This window comes from Camelus ferus, chromosome 8, assembly GCF_009834535.1.
Source record: "Camelus ferus isolate YT-003-E chromosome 8, BCGSAC_Cfer_1.0, whole genome shotgun sequence".
In the NCBI taxonomy this organism is placed as follows: domain Eukaryota; kingdom Metazoa; phylum Chordata; class Mammalia; order Artiodactyla; family Camelidae; genus Camelus; species Camelus ferus.
Genome location: NC_045703.1, coordinates 70,869,998 through 70,879,078, shown reverse-complemented (window position 1 = coordinate 70,879,078; position 9,081 = coordinate 70,869,998). Strand labels below are relative to the sequence as shown.

The 9,081-nt window shown below is 41.6% G+C and overlaps 1 long non-coding RNA gene across 2 annotated transcripts; it reads left to right on the top strand.

The window, feature by feature from the left end:
• Positions 1-1,576: 1,576 nt before the first annotated feature.
• LOC106729748 lies at positions 1,577-6,376 on the top strand. Of its 2 annotated transcripts, XR_001366159.2 has the most exons (3): positions 1,577-1,942; positions 2,137-2,307; positions 4,936-6,376. It is a non-coding gene; the product is annotated as an uncharacterized LOC106729748 (long non-coding RNA). The 2 variants fall into 2 exon arrangements; XR_004322118.1 differs by having other exon boundaries at positions 2,137-6,376.
• Positions 6,377-9,081: the final 2,705 nt, after the last annotated feature.

The following is a 9,081-nucleotide window of genomic DNA, read 5'->3' as shown; positions in this document are numbered from 1 at the left end:
TTTGTAGATTCATTGTGACATTGCAGATTTTTGTGACACTGTTAATGGTATTGATTAGTTTTTCAATTAATTTTATTCACTTTTATTTATTTAAATTTGTGTATTTCATTATATTTGCTCATTGCTACTATATAGAATTATACTTAATTTTTATATTGAACTTGTATCCAGTGATATGATTAAATTCACATATGAATTATTGTAATTTACCTGCAGTGTTTTGATATCTTTGTCCACAAACACTTCATGTGCGAATAATGACAGTTTATTTTGTCCCTTTCTGTACCTTACCATATTGTTATCTTCTCTGATATTGGTTAGTTTTCTTTCAGCTACCAGGAATTGGGATGTTTTGAATTGGAGTTTCAGACTTTGTGAGCACAAGTGTATTTTCACTTGGCTCCTTCTGTCAGGGAAAAGCCACTCAGAGGTCTCAACAGAAAGCTTAGGGTGTTTACAAGGCCCCTCCTCTTCCAATGGCTCTGAACTCCGCTTTTTGTCTCTCTAGTCCTGCGAGAAGGACGAAAGCTCTGCTCAGGTTTCTAGCTTCTAAGCAGCAGCTTTCTCTTTGGTTTCTCAACCACTGATCCTCGAGCGTTTTGGATCTGGAGGTGGCCTCGGAAGCAAAAGCGTTGGGGGGCACAGGTGCTGTGTGTGCTGGGGGCGGTGCTCTAACAGGAAGAGGAGGAGGAGCCGTGCAAGCAGGCAGGTGCACAGATGTGTCGGTGACCAACCAGATGGTTCCACTGACTACTCTATTCCCAATAAAGGAAGGGGAGATCATCAATGGGGAATGGGAGGGTAGAGTGGACACCAGATAAAGTGAGGGTTCAAGAGAGTTTGAACAGAAAGAATAAGGTTGAGAACCTGTAATCTTTAAAAGTCAGAAAATGCATTTAATACAAAAGACTGGTGAATTGCCAGAAAAGTTACCTAATTTTTGTAAGGCAGGTTTCTCACCTGCTTTATTTATCCAGCCCATCTTGAGGACTGATGTAGGCTCTGAAAAGCAATGTCTATAAAAAATCTTTAAAAAGCTGCAAAGTATTTTTTAAAATATTAAGGTAATAATAAAAATCATGATTAATAAAAGAAAAGTATGGGATTTGAGAAATGTCAAGGAAAATAGAATGGTGATCACACCTGAATTTTTATCATCTGCCTTGAGAGATATATGGAGACCTGACCCAGTACCCGTGTCTTGGGAGGAGCCAAATTTTCCGTGTTCAGTGACGACTCAGTGCGGGGGGGGGGGGGGTCAAACCAGGGTCCTGCTGGTGTACCAGGAAAGGGGTTTGGACCCTAAGCACTTAGGTGTAATTTTAAGAGACCATCTGTTTACTAACTTACTTTTTGCAGTTAGAGCATCTGAACATTCTGCACCTCTGAAGCAGAGACAAGGTGAAAAAACAAGCGCTGAGATTCATTACTGTTATTATTGTTATTGTATGTTTTAATAAATGCGGACTCTCAATCCACTGTCCCCAGAGGGACTCTGCAATCACGAGGCATTCAGCCAAGCAGTCGTGTTTTATTCATGAGGCTGGTTTGTTTACGTTAAAAGAAACGGAAGCGCTGTTCCCGCCGCCTCCTGCACCCAGCCTCGCAGAGCAGCTGTGGCCTTTCAGTCCCGCTTCCCTGGCCCTTTCTCCTGGAGGCTGAAGGCGTCCGGCCCTTCCCTCACCGGCCGTCTGCGCCTCCCGCGCCCCGCTTGTGCGCGCCCTCGCTGCAGCGTGTCAGGAGCAGACGCGCTGACGCGCAGTTCGCCCTCGCTGAACACCCCCCTGGGTCCGGCTTCGCGCGCAACGGCGCTGCTGAGGGAGTCACGCGGGGCCTGGCTCTGCCGGTAGTTTCTCGGGGACAGGATCTGCCGCTGGGGCCGTGGAAGGGCCCGGGACTTCCTGACAGTTTCCAGTCACGTCCCTGGTACCCAGGCAGCAGGGTCAGTTAGCGCTTTCAGCAGTCAGTGTGCGTGGCTGGGGAAGGGCTGGTGGACGGGGAGGGGGGAAGGGGGAGGGGGAGGGGAGGGGGAGGGGGCGGCCTTCCCCGCTGGTAGTCGGTGAACTGACAGCTGCTGGGACGGTACTTACTGAGCACCTACAACCTGTGACGTTTGTGCTTCTGTGAAACCTCCAGTAACTCAGTGGAGTATAAAGGATGGTTACACCCCATCAATAATTTTAATTACCTGAAGAAACAAGCCATGTGCACATAAAGCAGTTTTAATAATGAAAATTCACATCGTACAGAAGTTGATAGTTTGCAAAGGACATCAGTCTCATAGGAGCCTCGTAAAACTTCGGGAAGGTAAGTGACAGCGAGTTCCACAACCTCCACTCCAGGGGACTGAGAAACTGAGTCTCAGAGCTGCGCAGACCAGCAAGCGGCTGAGCGGGGGCTTCGGTTGCTTGTAGATGGTCATCCCCGCCCCCGGATTTGCGTGGCAGCGGGGTCAGTGCACCCCCAAAGCGGCACGTGCAGAGAGCCAGCCGTGGGACTGAGCTCGTGTCGGGCAGGAACTACTGTCTCCTGAGACTCAAAGCAACACAACTTTGTAAAAGGAGTTTGGACCTGAACTCAGAAGAGGGTGCGGGCGCAGGCTTGGGAGAAACAGAGAGGTTGGAGAGGATATTCTAATTCAGAACACTGCAGACCTGAGCTTTCACTCAAGGCGGTGCCACGTTCTCCATGAGGAGCTCAGGACTCAGCCCCCACGGAGCAGAGGTCTGGGTTCTGGGTGCAGTAGATACAAAATTGGGAAAGAATACAGGGGGCAAGTGGAGATAAGCAGACACTGGGAGTCGTTGCTGGGATAATCAGGGAGGCCGCACTGTCCAAAAGGTTTAGTTCTACTTATCGAAAGGCTCATTTCATTTAAACGTTTGGCAAAATCGTGGTTGATTTTATGGTGTCTTACACCAATCCTGATACATTGTTTCTATTTATAACTTTAGTTAAAAAATATTTTGAATCTTCACCCTAGTAGAGCTGTAACTGTAGTCAAATCTAAAAAAAACGGACCCCCTATTTCTCCATGTGTTTAGATTAGAAAGATGCAGCTGAGCCTTGCAACTGGCCCCATGCATTTTCCCTTCCACAATTTGGCAAAACTGTAGCAACCTCCCCTCAAACGCTGGCCTCTGTCCTTGTCCGAGCACAATGGAAGCTTTCACATTTCTGCCAAAAGGCTTATTCACAATTATGCAACCCTTTCTGGAAGCTTCCCACGGAAAGTCACACAGAGTGATGCAGGCACCCCGTTTGTCTGGGTTCCTGCCGAGAGGTAGCAATTTAACGAAAACAAGGAAGCCGGACCACATCGTGAGTCAGATTTTAACGTGCGAGCCCCGCATACTAAGTTGTTAACGACCCGCTCGTATCATTCACATTAATGAAAACGCGGTCAGTCTAACATTCTAAACGCACTTAATGTTAAAAGCACTCTTCATTCCCACACCGACCAGATTATGTGCTAGTTTTTATCTTTTTTTTCTTGAGCCTAAAATGATGGGTTAGGGAGAAATATGCTTCTTGTGCTTATACTGAAAAAAAAAAAAAAAAGAGAATTCTTGCAAATAGCAATGAAATATCGTATTTCCACTCTAAAATATTTAACATTATTCAGAGGAATGTATTTAAATGAGACCAGCAATGAAGCATAAAATATTCCGTTCCCCAACACAGCAGCGCGCTCTCTCTTTGTTTTGGTAACTTCCTTCTAGAAGGTGCATTCAGATGAAAAGTTCAACCCCTTTAGATTTGCTGGCTGTTTACTTTAATTTATTTCAATAATCATGTAATTAGCTCATCACCTCTCGCACATTCACTATTTCCCTCCTAGGTACTTGTGTTGTTGACTTGAGGGACTTTATGAAGTTCTGTGTACAGAATTAATAAGTGGAATAATTTCTATCTTTGCTGTTCGCAAAAAGCCATTGTGACTCGGAACAGCTTTCTCCTCTGCAGTCGGGACACTGCGGGTGCTGCGGTCCTTGGCTGGTACTGCTTCCAGGAACCAATTTAGAATATAGTTCACTCTATTCTGTTACATTTTGATTTCTTAACCTGTAGATTTTGTATTTGAAGTCATTTCTAAGAAACTTCCTGTCAAGGATTTTAAATTACTAATCAAAGTCATGCTATGTAACACACAAACTGGTGCAGATTTGAGACTGAGAAAAAACAAGAGGCCGCTTTTGACATTTTTCTTGAAGAGATGACGACAAAAGTAAATAAGGAGTTCTACAATTGTAAATGAAAATAGACAAATTCTCTGTCTCCTTAGTACTCTCTCTCTTTCTCTGTCCTCCATCCCAGCTCCTTTTCTTCCTTCTTTTTTACATGTGAGAAGGTAAGCAGAAATGATTATCATGAAAATACTTCCGGAGACACACAAGGGAGCAAGCAGCTGTGCGGATTCAAAAAGGTGGATGAAGGGACAGGTGGATACTTCCTTTGAATGAGATGAGGATCTCAACAGGCAGAGGCAGTTTCCTAGAGAAGGGAGAGGGGGACTAAACAACTGTGCCCGTGGTTGAGGCTTTAGGCAATAAGATAATGTTATAATTGAGTCATAAGACTACTAAAGAATTTAGTGGGAAAAATGCATGTAGATTTACTAGGATTTTCCCCAAATCTGAGAAGTCAAACTAAGGAAGCACCAAGTAGTAGAAATAAAACTGAAACAGATTTCAGGTTAATTAAAAGAAGGACTTTGAAACAATCAAAACTTTTCTAAAAATGTAATATATTTCCTCAGCACTAACACTCTTTTCATGAATTGAGATGTTCAAATACAATTTATCATCATTTGCTGGGTTCATTTCAGAACAGACTCAGACATTAGCTATGTGATTAGACAAAATTATCTATAAGTTCTATTTTAATACTTAATCAATGGTTCTAAGCTTTCTTCTCTTTCTGTTTAATTTTTAGCTGTTAAAATAAACAGATACTATCTTTGCAAGTTTTACAAGACAGATGAAAGGATGGTCCTGATTGCACTTCAATGAAGCACTTTGTAGCTTGGAACATGACAGATTGGTGATGCTTGTCTGGTTCAATAAACAAAGTAAAGAGACCACTTCTGAGAACTGCATTTAGACCCGTAATTACTGAAAACACAGATATGACAACTTTGCCAATATTTGATTTCCAAATTTGAGCAGATAATATTAGCGTGTTTTAATAGCTATAATGAGTGTATTCTGGTATGCTGATAAAAATAGAGGGAACAGGGCTTGAAATCAAGACAGGATTGAGATATGCATTAAAAATAACTGAGACAATTAAATGAGAAAGGTACACAGAATCCTGGTGCAGTGACTATCTCATTATGTTATGACATTAATTTGATTATGACACCCCAAGCAGACGATCTTAATCTTCCTAATGCAAATAAAGAGGAAAAATTCCAATTCACATATCATTGTATTTTTATTTCTGTCCATTTGCACGTATCACTTCATTTTTATTTTGAGGCTTTCCCTTTGATCCAATGGCTTGTTTAGAAGTGTGTGTTTAATTTCCAAGTGTCCGAGATTTTCATGTTGTCTCTCTGTTACCAGTTTCCAGTTTGATTCCTTTATGGTAGGAGAACACACTCTATGTGGCTTGATTTCTGTTAAATGTGTTGAGGTTTGTTTTTATAAACCAGAATATGATCTATCTTGGTGAATGTTCCAGGGATGTTTGAAAAAAATGTATTTTCTGCTGTGGCTGAGTGGTGTTCTAGAAAGGTCCATTAGAACCTGTGGATTGCTGGTTATTCACAGACTATTGAAAACCTCCTCGTTAAACCTTTTTTAATGCTTTGTATTTTAGACAAATATTTTAAAGACCCATTATTTAACTTTCATTAAAAAAATGCAAGCTACATTGCATTCTGTATAGAAGTTTAATATAGTCTTAATTATAGTGTAGATTCCCACACAGGTCTCTCTCAAGCCTTTTCAAAGGCTTTTAGTGGTTGTTTAAAGGATTCCATTGTTGTGAACAAAGGATTCCATTATAAAATGGTAAAATAAGTGTAGAATTAGGAGATGCTAACACATTTCTTTACCACAGTATGCAGGCCCCCGCCTGAAGGCCCTAGAGAATAAGCCATGGGCTGAACTGATAAACAAGCTGTGAGAAATGTCACGTAGCTGGCTGGATAAGAGATGGCCTGCTTAATGAAGTTTTGTGACAAACTTTAAAACAATCTGTCCTTGATCATGTAACATCCTGTGCTTACTGCAGGAGCCTGGGAACCTGGCACCTGGGAACCGAAATGGCTTAAGATTATTAACATTGTTATAACTTAGATGGTATGTGAGGTTTCCTGCATGTCCTATATAAACCCTTTTATGAGAATCAATAAACAGAGTAGCCATCAGCTCTCTCCGCATACGGTGTGTATGTGCACATGATATCGCGACACCGACACAGTAACTTTTCCAAACCATTAACATGCTAATATTAACATTAATGTGAAGAGGTCGACTGAGGCTGTGTGTCTCCTGCCGTAGGGTCGGTAGCTTATCTCTCACTTGGGATGGGTCATTCCCTTACACCCAGTCTATCAGGTACCTAGAAATGGTATCAATGGGTCAATGGGCAACCTCCTTGCTTTTTATGAGGGGAGGAGATGGGGAGAGGATCTGAAAAGACAGACAGATGATAACAATGTCCATGCTGGGTGAAGGGCGTGGCCAGCATCTGCACATCATTGTTCCTTGGTAAGAAGAGCTGGCTGAACTCAAAGTTCGTGGATGCCACGTCATGTGGATCACCCCCAGGAGTCGTGCCCCCCCCCAGGTTCTCTGAAATGTCTTGCTCTTATCTGCCTATAACCTCCAGATGTCTTTCTCCTGTCCTGCCATCCAGAGGGCTCGCCTTCCCTGTCGATTGCAGCCGGCCAAGAACCAAACAGCAAGTTGCATGCTCTTGCTCCTTCTTTTTCGTTTTTGCTTCAAGTGTGACAAGTGGGAGGTTAGGAAAGGAATAAAAACATCACTGAGGCCTCACCTAGGCCTGTGAGAGCGGCTGCTGCCCTCCAGAGACCTATACTGTGTGAAGCTGTCTGCGTTCTGAGTGCATTTGACGCATTTGACAATGTAAAGGCCCGTAATTGCCACAGAGGTACCTCAGAATGAAGCAGCTCCAAACTCAGTGATGTGTAAGCGCCTCTTCTCCTGTTCCTGAATGTGCAGGTCGCTCGGCTGACCTAGGAAGTGCTCCTCCGGCTAAGCCCTACTTCAGGTGGCTGGTTTCCTCCACTTCGTTTCGGCTGTAACTGGCTCAGGTGTTTTATCCAGGTGTTTGCCTCTGGGCCTGGAGTGAAGATGCACCATCTCCCTGGGGTATGTCTTCCCAATTTAAGGGACCAGTGCAAGAGCAAAGCCATACTGCACAGCATCCAGGGCCTCTGCTCACATCACTTCCCCTCACATTTCATTGACCAAAGCAAGTGACATGACCAAGCACCTGGCTGGTCACATGTCACATGATGGGCCAGGGAGAAGGCGGTGACTATCTACTGGGCAATAATCTAAACTATCACATGAATCCAGAGCCCCTCCCTCTCCCTTTTCAGTACACATCTAATCTAACTTTTCTTATCATGTACAAACAATATATTTAAGGGAGACCAGAGGGAAAGAGATAATACACTTAAAATAGAGAGAGAAAGGGAATAACAAAGTTTCCTTATGACGGATATTGATTTAAAGGAGAGACAATAAATTTAGGGTAAATGATAGATGAAATAAAAACAAAATAGTTCGGTAGAGAATTAGGGCAAAGATAATGCTGTTCCAAAGTAAGTAAACAGAAGAGAGTAGTTGATCTGTTTTTCCCTTTGACTTGTCTTTTATTACGATGACTAGATTAGATTAGCTGATAGTGGGAAATCATAACGACATAGCAGTGAGAACGCCTTGTACATAAAGCTCATGTATGCCTGTCTTGCTCTCTGGGATGCAGTTGGGCTCATTTCTTTTCTTAACCGCCATTAAGTTTATTTCTTAAACTGAAATTTGTTCCTTGTGTGTTCAATATTTGATTGGATTTACTGCCTGAGGAAAAATAGATTATAAAAATAACAGCTAGGTTGGAACTTTTTTAAATTGTGGAAAGCAGTTAATTTTTTCCATAAAAAGTAATAAATGGATTGATCAGATGGATGACTGAGTGCATGAATCTGCAAGTGTTATATATAATCTCTAAAGAGGGGTGGAGGGGCATTTTTAGTATAATAAATCCACAGTAACAAGCAAAAATAAATTGCTATTTGTGGCCCCCAATTATAAATAATTTCTGAAAAGTAAAAGGCAGCAAAAGGAGAGCCCTGCTGTGGAGGAGGGACAGCCCTTCGGCTGTTAGGTAGAGATGTGGGAAACAGCAGAGCTCCCTGGGCAGAAACCAGATTTTATAGCAATTGAGAGTAAAGATGTGTGTGCATAAAACAAAAGCTAACAAATATAAGAAATTATGTGTATGATTTTAATTGTTTCATAATTTTATGTCTATGAGCATATGAACATACCTAAAAAATTAAGAAGAGGTAAAACTTAAGTTTAGGGCCATAAATATAGTAGGAATTCTGTTAGGCTTTCTTTTTTGATGTAAAATCATACACTTTTATTTGAATATAAAATTGAAAATAGATGCATGGAGAAAAGGTCTGGAATAAGACAACCCTCAAACGAGTGAACTTAGCCTTGAGAAGTCCAGATGCAAGTTAACAGTTTCACTTCATCTATATTATATAACTTGTTAACAATGAGGTTGTCTTTGGGTATATTTCATGTAATTAAGAACACATATAAGAGAGTGAAAACTAACACAGATACAAGTCAATAGAAAAATACTTTGTAAATACAGAAAAAGAAAATGAGCTTCTAAATATCCCTACTGGTGACAAAGGATAAATATTTTGATATAATTCCTTGATTCTTTGCAGATTTTACATTATTCAGTTTGATATAAATATAAAGCAGAAAGTTGTTTTCCTTTTCTTTCTTTCTTTTTTTTTTTTTTTACAATTCCCCCAACCACGCTCATTAATATATTTGTACCTATTATTTATTCAACACTTTC